Source organism: Tamandua tetradactyla, chromosome 1, assembly GCF_023851605.1.
Source record: "Tamandua tetradactyla isolate mTamTet1 chromosome 1, mTamTet1.pri, whole genome shotgun sequence".
NCBI classification, from domain to species: Eukaryota; Metazoa; Chordata; class Mammalia; order Pilosa; family Myrmecophagidae; genus Tamandua; species Tamandua tetradactyla.
Window position 1 is genome coordinate 10,480,937 of NC_135327.1, and position 12,096 is coordinate 10,493,032.

Genomic DNA, 12,096 nt, shown 5'->3' on the forward strand with positions numbered 1-12,096 from the left:
CCACCCCTGGAGACGCCTGTCCCCGGTCTTCCAGACGGCTTCGCCTGCTACCTGAGCTCTCCACCTGCGGGCTAAACGTCCGCCCCGCCCGCGCGCGCTCGCGGTCCCCGCCCCCTGCCTGCGGTCTGCGGCGTGCGGGACCCCGCCCCGCCCCCTCGGCCCGCGGGACCCCGGGCCCGCCCCGCCCCCAGGCCCCCGCCGCTCAGTCCCGGGGGGCGGGGCCGCGCGCAGCGGCGTCTCGCAGGCGGGGGGCGCGAGCAGGGGGAGGGGCAGCCCCGTTGCCGGCCAATAAGCGCAGCGATCACATCCATGCAAATACGAGCACAATGGAGCGAGCCCATCACTCGCCCCTGCAAGCAAGCTTGAAATGGGCTTCTGCCCGAGCGACAGCCTTGCTGACCAATAACTCCGTGTTTTGGGGCGCTGAAGGCCAATGGCGAGGCACGGAAGGCGGGCCCGAGCTGTGTTAGGGTGTCCTTGCAGGGTGTCTGAGCTAAACTTCACCAAATAATAGCTGTTTGTATTTTGGCTGCTGCAGGAGCCATTTTAGGTAAGTTCTTCTCTTAACTTTTTATTTTCCCCCTGGCCTCGGAGGGCTGGCCTTGTCCGTGGGTCGCCGGCCCCGCCCCGCCGGCCGGGCTGGGGTGCCCCTATGAATGGAGCCGGACTGAGGGGCTGCGGTGGCGCCGAGGCCCGGTCGGGCCGGGGTCCGAGCGGGGCCGGCGGGCGGGCGGGCGGCCTGGCGGAGGGCAGGCGGCGGCTAGGCCTGAGGAGAAGGGCCAGCCTCCGCCGAGCCCCGCTCTCGCCCAGGCCGCGCTCGGGCCGGGCGGCCGTCCTTGGGAGTGCGCGGCTGCGGGCCGCGCGGAGGGGCGAGGGTCCGAACAGACCCCGGCCCCGGGCCTGGCGGGCGGAGGCGGGGCTAGTCGAGATTCCCCCTTGCCAGCCCCCGGGGCGTGCGGAGGAGGGACCCCCGGGCCCGGCGCAGCTGGGGCGGGGCGGGGTGACCGCTATTCCCGCTGCCGCCCCCGCAGAGAAGTTGCTCTATTCGCGTCCTGCGTCTGTTTGCAGGGGTGGAGGAGGGTGGGCTGGTGCCAGGCTGCTGCTCTGCGGGGGGCGGGGGCGCCGGCGCGTCCTGGGGTGGCGCTCCCCCTCCGCCCCCTTCTTACGCACTAGCGCTTGCTCGCCCTGAAAATTGAACCCTAGAGGTGTCCAGCAACCCCACAGCCAAGTTTTGTGCGTTATTAGATTGCATGTTTGAGCTTTTAAGAAAAAAATAAGAAATCTGTCCCCTTTAGGGTATTTATTACAGAGTCCGTTGCTCCCAAATGTCCAGGGACGTACCTGTCAGATGTGCGGAGGCTTGGCAGTCACTTGGTCTTTTTAAACAGACGTTATTAGGAAATCCCCTCACTAGTGAGATAATTGAAATTTGAGTTTGTTTGCAGCTTCGGTTTTATTTGATCCAATTAAAAATACATAAGCAGGCACTTATAGTTGTGTACCTAAGTATTTCTAATTCCAGTTATGACTAATGTGACTGTGGTTTCGGTAGTGCGGGATCTAATAAGGCAGTATGATTCAGTTTTGAGCTTGTAGGTCCGTGTTCTCCAAATTAGGGTTTATGGACCATTTAGTAATCTGGCCCAGGTTTCTAGTGGATCTTTGGCATCTCCCGGCATCTTTTTCGGGGGCTGTGTGTAGTGCGCGCGTTATCCTTCCTTTCCAAACTCCCGGCCAACTTTTTACTTCTTGGTGTCACAGACCCATGTACAAAGAAAATGCACGTTTTCGATATTGACAGTTTTCAGGAGCTCTGGAATATTGCCTGAGATTTGATTATCGTTTCTTAAATGGTATATATGAATGCCATCCTAAAAGGCCCCAAATTTCCGCATTCATTATGGGGATATGATTGTGGCCTTTGGAGAAATCCTGAGAACAGAGAGGCCACTCTGTTGAGTGCCCGAAAATAATTGGGAACTGCCTGCCTACCTGGGGATATGTAAGCCAAATTGGAAAGTCAGGTTGGCCACCGTAGAAGATAGTATATGTGAACTTTGTGGCTATCTCAATAGGTAGAAGATTTGAGACCCATGTATGATCAAGATTAAGCATGACTAGTCAGGTAACATGGTTTATGCCAACCAGAGCAGGTGGTTTCCTATAAGCAATGCATGACAGTAACCAAAGGCCTGGGAAGAATGTTGAGTGGTAAAATTATTAATTTTGGAGTTCGTTTTGTCCCAGGACAGATTTCATAGATGAATTATGACTCCCTTTGTGTTTCAACTTTATTCTCTGTGAATAGGCTCCTAAAAGCTAGCCTTACCTGTGATGCTGTTCTGAGTGTAGTCTGGCTGTGGGCAAAGTAAATCTAGCTCTGTTGTGAAATGAGAGTTGTGTCTCAGTGTGGTATGAAGGTCCCCCTGGGGTCATGTCTTTTGTACTACAGTTATTTCTTTGCTTCTTACATTTAGTTTTTCTGTGATAATACTGCAAACTCCTTCCATATGATCATATTATTACAACTTTTTAGTATTCTCTATCTTAATAATTAACTTTGTAATTTATTATTAGTATAGTTGGAGATTTTTTGAACTCCTAAGTATATTATTTCAGGCAAACCGCACAAAAAGTTGAAAGCTCAGAAGTGAAGTGGAGGGCCACAAGTAAGGTTGCTGCATTTCTGAGTGGCAGAAATAGTAATTCCCTTGGCAGTTAATTTTTGTTGATTTATTTTTCTTATAACTGTTTCAAATACCAAAAAAAATCTAAAGAAGAATAGTACCACTTTAGAAATCAGATCTTATTTGGGATGGTTGCCATACTAGTGTATAAAATGTATCCAAAGTAACAAGCCCTTGGGCTACTGTGTCTTGGAGACCTCTTTTATTTATAGACTTTTCAAATAGACTTTTCAAATACACTTTTTGGTTTTCTTGAAAGTAAGGTGTTGCCCAAGCAGTTTGTGACTGTGTGGTCCTGTGTTAAACCAGGAGGAAAAAGGGTTCTATAGTCTCAGATTTGATTAGCAGTTCAGGTGTCTGTTTATGTTTTCTTGGAAAGACTATATATTGGTTCTATAAGACTATATATAGGTTCTATATATATAGTCTTATAGTCTATATATAGTCTCTCTATATAGTCTTATAGTCTATATATATACAGTCTTATAGTCTATAAGACTGTATATATAAAGACTATATATAGGTTTGTTCTAACTCGTGTTCTAAACTCCTTTGAACAAGTTTTAGGATTCAAGTACTTTCCCCTTGCAAAAATATCTTTGGTATAGGGCAATGACAGAATCTAGATCAACAGAGGAGACTGCTTGTATTCCCTTCCTTCTCTCAGTATAACAAAGTTTGAAATAATTTTATTTGTATTCAATATTAACTAGTTATCTTCATAGTTTCATCCCTCATACAAAGCTTCAGTTTAGGTGGAAGGAAATCTGCAGCAATTTCCATGGGGCTGTAAATTGTCCTGTGCTAGGTTATTATATTGAAAAGTTTTGGAAATACATAAAATAATAGCCAGGGCTTAGATATATCTTTTCCCCATAGAACATTTTTGTTTGCAGTGAAATATGACATACTTGGTAGGGGACTGAAAAAGAAGGAACACTAATTGAATACCTGGTGTGTGTCAAGCACTCCGCCAGGCATTGGAGCTACAGAGATGGAAAATTATCCCTGTTTTCATTGCCACTTTGAGACTGGACTAAAGCTCAGAGAAATGATGTAACTTACTCAAGACTATAAGGCTAGTAAATAGTAGAGCTTGTATTTGAACTCAGAACCACCTAAAGTTCTTACCATATAGTTCTCTCTAAGGATATCTTAAAAAGCTGGGGTGTGCTGCCATGTTTTGGTGGTGTGGTGCTAGGTTAACAAACTTAGTTCCTAAGTTCTTCCATACACATGTCCATCTTCACTATGGACCATTTTAAGAATTTGTCACTAAAGAGCTGGATTGGAATACGATGAGGGCACCCTCTCCCCCCTTGTCTTTATGGTGTAGGCGTTGTCTTCTTAGGGCACTTAGTTCAGGTGTAGCCTGGTACGGTGATAACCATGAAGTGCAGAGGGAGAATGCAGCCACTTTTTCCTTGCCAAAATGTTTTGCTCTTTAATTCGTGTTGTAGAGGCATTGATATCCTCATGAGAAATTCTTCTACTTCCATAGAAGTCCTGAAGGTGGTAAAATGGAGTTAAAGATATCCATCCTTGTTTCCATTTCCTAACAAAATCATTTGCATAAAATCCAGGAGAAAAATTGTTTAGTTTTGCCTTACAACCTGTTTTTGTGGTCTAAAATAGTGATTCTTACACTCCTATGTTAGTTTATTCTTTGTGTCATGTGCCATCATTGTTCTGTTCTGTGGCCTTTAGAATCTGTGATGGTGTATTTGACATAATTTAGATAGCTCCTATCTTGAGGAATCAGATTTTTAAAATTGATGAACCTCTTTTTCTTTATAGTCATAATAAAGGACTTAAACTTTTAGCATGGAAAAAACTGATTGTTCAGCAGACTTCCTTCATGCTTTTATCTGCTAGCTACTTCAGAAGAACTTAACTTCTAAGACAGTATTTGAAAATTTCAGGAAAGCCTAGAAAGTAGAATTTCAGGGACATAAATATAGGGAGTTGTCAAACCCCTTTATTAAAGTATTTTTTAATAAAGAAATATTGGGAATATTCATTGATATAATTTTATGGATCAAATATATTTTATAAGTAGCTAAATTTTAAATGAGTTTCAGGTTTTCTTGTACACTGTATGATCAAGGTATTTTACTTTTGGAATTTATGTATTAAATTCTAAGATTGTCTTTATGTAAAAGGGCACCATGGTTCAGATTAAAAAGAGTATTTCACTGCTGTGGCAATGATCTTTATGTAGTTCCTACTTATTTAGGTTGGAACTTCTTAATCTGAAATTCAGGGTTTTATGGTTGGTCTATGATCGCCCCCAAAATAGTATGCAAAACTTTGCTTGTGGGCATATTTTTATAGGAGGAGAATCTATGGTTTTTTATGATCCCCCCAAACAAAGCAAAACATTAGGAATCATTAATTCCGTTTATTTCAAAATAGTTATTTTACATTGGCAAAATCTTTTCACTGGAAGCCAACTTATTTTTGCCCTTTAGCAGGTCTTGCAGTCACAGCCTTGACCAATTGGTGTGGGCATGGAGAAGTACTTATTCTTCACCCCTCTGGGCAGCATCTGGGCATTCAGTGAGGTCATCCCAAAGTATCCCCTGATTTCTTGTACTAGAGACTTCCATACCATTGCCCATGCAACCTGAAAGTAGAGTAAGGGTTGGAGTGGGGGGCCTGGGGCAATTACAAGACAGTCTTGGAGGGTCCTGGGTCTTTCTGTCTCAGCCATCTGCCTCTGCAGGTGAGACTGAAGGAAATAGCTATGGCAAAAGCTTCTGACATGTTCCTTCTTTGAGTACTACTTCTTATTCAGTCTGTTTTTGCTTCATTCAGTATGTTAGGAAGTATAAGAAAGAGCTTTCTTTCTTGTATTGTAAGAGGAGCAATTAAAAACACTCCTTCCCTTTTTAAAATTCCCTAGATTTTGCCTTGCAACTGTTTTATTACTGTTAACTTTAAGTGGTTTTTCTTAAAATAATGCCTAGTTAGATATGTAACAGCGAATATGCATATGTATCAATTTCTTTTTAAACAGATGTTACTACAGGAAGAAGGTTCACATAGTGACAAGCCTTATTTTATGATTTACTTAAGTCAAGCAAATTGGTAAAACAAAATTCTAGAGCAACAAGAAAATTATGAGGAAAATTCTTGGAGAAAGTTGAGCTTGATGTTATCGTGGAGATTTTCTTGCAGAAGTCATTTTTTTGGGCCAGACCAGAAGTTGAACAGAAGAAAAATCATACTTCTATGATTTGGTTTTATATGTGAATTGAGTAAACAGCTAAGCTGTAGGCAGTTTGGTGAAGGGCATTGACTCTAAGGGAATTCTGTCTGATTTGCTCCTTCTCTAAGGAAACATGCCTAAAGAAGTGTATGTAGCGGGTTCGAGGAAAACCATCAGTATTCTAAGAAACCCTATGAAGGATTTTGTCTGGTAAACTGGGTTCAGATCATAGATTTTATTTACTGAAAGAAGTTTTACATAACTTAACATAGAGACTTTGTTAATGTTCATTGTGTATTTTGGCTTAATTCTTGCAGCGTTAGTAGTGTAAATTCAGCAGTGGATTAACATGAAAAAGTTAAGCCACCATCTTTGTTGACAGGATTGGATCACATGATAAATGATGACCCAGATTGCTTTAAGCAATGCTGTCACTTTAAGGGAATCAGGGATACTCTGCTTAATGAAATTAAGATTTTTGCCTTGAGTTGTCAGAATGCACTGAGGAAATAATAGAGGATGTGAAAGAGATGTTTAACGACTAGCTCTAAAAAGATGATTGTGAAAATGTAAAATAATTTTCCTAAACCAGGGCTACTCTAGGATTCTGCAGATCTGTGCCAGCATGTGGAATATTTGTTACCTGTCTGTGAAGAGGGTAACTTGAAGCATTTAGATTCTTTCATAGCAGTTTGTCCGAAAAATGTTACATCTTGTTAAATCTAATAACAATAATGTGAGTTTATATTGTAGTTCTTGTTTTTTAAAACATTTTATTTTTATGGTAATTTATTTTTGTGATATTTTATAAAACCATTGGTCCATGATGGATTGGGAAAAATGTAAACAAAAATTGGTCCTTTACCAAGGAGTGCGCTACTTAAAATGATAGGCAGCTTCAGCTTTATCTGGGAGCCTGTTAGAAATGCACATCTTTGGTCCTCATCCCACACCTCCTGAATTAGACTATTTGGGGTGGGGGGCCCAGGAATCTGTGTTTTAAAGAGTTATCCTGATGTTTTTTTGTGCACATTAAAATTTTTTCAGTAAGAGAGGAAAATACAATTTGGGACAAGACTATGTTTATAGCCAAACATGAGTCAAAGCAAATCATATAATAAAATTTGCAACTATTTATCTATTTATATTTATTTACCTAAGATGTTGCTGTGATGTTCAGAAAATAGTAAGGTCAGAGAGTAAATTTAGATCTTTTTCTTGTAAGGCTTCGCCAACTACAAGGAAACTGTTCTCGTGAGGCTTTACAACCCTGACCCTTCGTGTCTGTGACTTCCATGCATGATGTCTTCTGAAACATTTTCCTTTCATACAAAGATTTAAGACAGGCAGCCTTTAAGTGCTGGAAACTGAAATTCTCCAGTCCTCAATAGAAAATAGTGGTTAGCTGGGTTCTCATTACTTTAGACTAGTTAATGGAGACTTTTACTATGTAAAGTAGTTCAGGTTTCTCTACTAGCTAACCTAGAAGATGGTTATTCAGTTTATAAAGGGATTGTTGTTTTGTACAATATTAACCAAGACTGAACGTTATCTTTTGTTTCCTTTCCAATATACTTTTTACATGATTTGTTAAAAGAAGGGATTTCTTGTGCTCATTTAGGATTATGTATACTTCACATATACACGCCTTCAAATTTTGAACTCCTAAAAATCAAGGATAGCATTGATTCTAGTATATTGATCCACTGCAGAATTGGAAATTATTTTGCATTTCACAAGCGGAAGAAAGTTTGGCTTGTAGAAATAAATGAAGAGCTACATATAGATCATAGCTTTTTAAAATCCTGCCCAGTCAAAATAAAATGAATCTTTGTAATCACACTGTAATTTGATTAAATATATTTGCCATGTTTTTGACTTTCAAGCTAAAGATTATTAGTTGTTTAGGCAATGGCTCTTGAAGTATGAGAGACAACAGTAAGGGGTGTCCTGTGTGATTGTAGACTCATAGAATGCTGAAATTGATAGTCTTCTTAAAAATCAGTAGCAAAATTTATAGTGCAGCAGTATATTGTTTTATTTATGGTGTGAATTAATATTGTATCATTCCATTGGTGTTTCATTAAAAATCAGTGTTGTTTTCCCATTAGTTCTTTTGTGGGAGTGTCTTACACAGAGTGAGCGAAGATGTGTTGGTAGGTTTTTCTGGGCAGGGGCTTCTGTATAGCTGAAAATGATAGAAACATTACTGATAGAGAGGAATTTAACATTTTGTAACTTGCTGTTTTGGACTCTTTTGTCTGACTTTCTTCAAAGAGTTTCAAGTTATACATTTCTAGGTGTATTTGAATTACTACTGTGTGTCTTAAGACATTGGAGAGCCTGATCTATTGGAATTGAAGTCTAATAATTAACAGATCCCAGCTTGAAAGGTTTGGAGGTTCTTTGCCTGAAGTTTTTTCCCATCACTGCCACTGGTTCCCTGAGCTTCAACTGGAATGTTGATTGAGATGTTACTAAAAGACTGTGATTTCATAAGCCGTGCACAAATACTAGTTTTTTAATTTACGCATCATGGTCATACTCTGTCCCCTCTTGCCCACTCTTCTTGTTCACCTTAACTGCTGCACTTCATGCCAGCATGCCTCTCCTTGGGTATTCCCGAATGTGTTTTATGTTCACTCTGGAACTCAGCCTTGTAGCTGCTATTACAGAGGGGGTTGTGGCAGTTCTTTCTAGTTTAAGACTTAAGTGCTATTAGGTCTTACTCAAGTTAGCAACATAGCTAGATTCACTTAAACCAAAGCTTCTTTCTGGCTCCTCAGCATTGTAGAAGAGTAGAGTTGGAAGGGATTTCAGAGGCCATCTAATCCAGTTTCCTCACCTCTAGATGATGGGATTGGGGCGTAGTCAGGTAAGTATTTTGTAAGGTCACAGAGTTGGTCTGTGACTAAAGCCAAAATTAGAACTCAGTTCTGATTTTTCTATATAGACCTCTTTTCCTAATCACATAGGAGAATTTCTTTTAAGAATTTATGATGGAAAATCTTGGGAAGGAGTGCTCTGAAATTAAGAGTGAACCTGTAAAAGACTGTAATTTTTGTTTATCTTCTCTAAAATAAAAAAATAAAGAGCTTATCAATGAAATTTTACATGTCTTTAATAAGATTGGGTGTGCTTTTTTGGGTAGCTTTTGTTTACTGTCTTGCTTGCTAGAAACTTTTTGGCGTATCCCTTCCACATTGTATGGTAAAATGCTTGGACTGTTTTGGTAGGTCTTGTTTACTATTTTTTGCTTACTAGGAACTTTTTGGCATGTTCCTCTCTTATATTATGGAGAAATACTTGTAAATTCATTTTTGCTTTGTTGCACTTTCCTCAATAATGGTGTTAATAATAATAGCAGCTACCAATCATTGAGTGCTTACTATGTGCCAGGTATGGTAATAAACTCTTTCATGGTAGGTGGTCATTAGGGCTATTCACCAACATTCTGGTTCTTTTTCTTCTGGCCACTAGTTCATCACCTTGAAGTTGGGCAAGGCTGTGTGACTTGCTTTCGATTTTGAAATCTGAGTCGAAGTGATAGGTGCAACTTCTAGGAAAATACCTAGACAGGTATGTACATGATTCACCTTGCTCTTTGACCCAACTGGTGAAGTTCCAGTTGGGGGATTTCTGAAAAAAGATGATGTGGAGCAGAGCCCCAGCCAATCTGAAATAGTAATGTACTGTAAGCAAGAAGTTTCTTTAAACCATTGAGATTTTGGTGTTTTTTTTTTTTTTTTTTTTGGCTTCTGCAGCCTATCCAAGCCTATTCTGATGAATACACATAGATTATTTCCATTGATCCTCATGGGTTTGTGGTTGAGGAAACTGAATCAAAGAGGATTTAAGTTACTCGTCCACGCTTATGAAACTAGTAACCCGGATAAGCTTGACTTTTTTTTTTTTACCTTGTATTTTTTTTTTTTTTTTTTTATAAATTAAAGAAAAAAAAGAAATTAACACAACATTTAGAAATCATTCCATTTTACATATGCAATCAGTAAATCTTAACATCATCACATAGATGTATGATCATCATTTCTTAGTACATTTTCATCGATTTAGGAAAAGAACTAGCAAAACAACAGAAAAAGATATAGAATGTTAATATAGAGAAAAAAATAAAAATAATAATAATAAAAAAACAAAGAAAAGGAAAAAGAAAAAAACAAAAGACAAACAAACAAACAAAACTATAGCTCAGATGCAGCTTCATTCAGTGTTTTAACATAATTACATTACAATTAGGTATTATGTGCTGTCCATTTTTGAGTTTTTGTATCTAGTCCTGTTGCACAGTCTGTATCCCTTCTAAGCTTGACTTTTGAGCCCAGCAATGTTTAGCACTAAAGTTTGCTACCTTTTTCTTTGTTGTACATCTCAGTACCCAGGATTGTATACATATATGAGTTTTGTCCATGATAGCTTTTTGCCAAAGCATATGTTTACATCTCTGTTTTGCCCCTTCTCACAGATGTGCCTGAAGTTCAGTTCTAGGTCCAGCCGACCATCTTTTACCATCATTTATTCTTCCCATCATTGTACTGAGCAAACCTCTGTTCCTTTTCTGTCATCTGTTACCTACTTTTACTGCCTTCTGTAATTTTGTCTCCTACAGTGTGATGAGGATACTTCCTTGTCTTAATTAAACATCCTCTTAACTGTAATATTTTTGGTGATTCTCAGAAGGCCATAATTCTAGACCAGCCATTAGCTGTATGAATAGGCCAGCTGCCCAGCATCATTAAAGACATTACAGCCTTGTGGTTGAATGCATAGATTCTATCACCAAACTGCCTAGCTCTGCCACTTACTGGCTGCTTGAACCTCTAAAACAGTTTCCTCATTTGTGAAGTGGGGATGGTAATAGTCCCTGCCCATATGGTTATGTTATGTTGGTTAAATGAATTAGTTTATGTTAAGTCCTTGGAACAATGCCTGGTATTTAGTAAGCATTATATAAGTATTAGGTACAGTATTATCATTTTAAACAATCAGGTATCATAGGGTCAAGACAAATGGAGAGAAGTCTTTATTAGTCTTTCTGATGTTAATATTAAGATATTAAGGGTTTAATAGCACTTTTAATTTAATTTTTCCTTTTATTCAACAAAGATTACTGAGCAGCTGTTCAAGGTATGATGCTTAGGGGAAAAATGACCCTAGAGCTTGCTCTCAAAGAATTTACAGCCTAAAGGGGAGATAAGATAAACATAAATGCTTGTATGTAGATAATTGCACTGTTACAACATAGCCTGTGAAAAGTGTCATAAGACATGAAAGATAAAGGGTTTTGGGAGTTCAGGAAAGGGGGAGGTAAGGAATCAGAGAAGACTTTGAGTCAGGCAGCCCCTTTGGGGTTGAAGGGATAGGTAGGATTTGGATGTGTGGGGTTGTGGAAAAGAATCTCTAGGAGGAAGGAAGTATTAGATCAGTGCCCAAAATAAATATGTTCATTCATCCATTCAGCAAATACTTATTGATCATCTTCTATATGTTAGGCACTGATATATGCCCCTGGAGATACAGCAGTAAGCGAAACGAAGTTCCTTCTTTCATGGAGCTTAAGTTCTAGTGAGTATTTGAATATGCAGAACCATAATGTGTTAAGTGATGATAAAGGCTAAAAAGAAAAATGAAACAGGGTTATAAAACAGAATAGACTTAAAGCCCTTGGGCTTGCGGCTTGCTCTTGTGAAGCTTATGTATGTAATGGAGAAGATTAGCCTACCTATAGGTATGCCTAAGAGTTATTTCTAGAGGACCTCTTTTGTTGTTCAGATATGGCCTCTCTTTCTAAGCCCAACTCTGCAAGTGAAGTCATTGCCCTCCCCCTACGTGGGACATGACATCTAAGGGTGAAAGTCTCACTGGAGGTATGGGAGATGACTCCTAGGGACGAGTCCGGCCCTGGCACTGTGGGATCAACAATGCCATCCTGACCAAAAGAGGGAAAAGAAATGTAACAAGTAAGGTATCAGTGGCTGAGAGGGTTCAAATGTAGTTAAAGGACGACTCTGGAGTTCATTTTTATGTAAGCTTCAGTTAGACATTGCTAACTATCATAACTTGCCAAACCCTAGCCAAAACCATTCCAGCCAATCCTAACAAACATCTAGGGCAATATATAAGAGTCTACAAAGATTCCATGCACTAGAGTAACTTTCCAGAAACTTCCAACCTCCAGAT

The 12,096-nt window shown here is 39.9% G+C and overlaps 1 protein-coding gene across 6 annotated transcripts in view; it reads left to right on the forward strand.

The window, feature by feature from the left end:
• The first annotated feature begins 356 nt into the window (after positions 1–356).
• Positions 357–12,096, forward strand: part of CHD6 (chromodomain helicase DNA binding protein 6) — a 261,441-nt gene continuing 249,701 nt past the window's right edge. For 4 of the 6 annotated variants that reach the window (XM_077168263.1, XM_077168247.1, XM_077168255.1 and 1 more), the window contains exon 1: positions 357–550. The gene's annotated coding sequence lies outside the window, so the exon portion shown is untranslated. Of the gene's footprint in view, positions 551–9,378; positions 9,478–11,432; positions 11,482–12,096 lie in introns of those variants that run through there. The other 2 variants (XM_077168258.1, XM_077168271.1) reach the window with 2 other exon arrangements.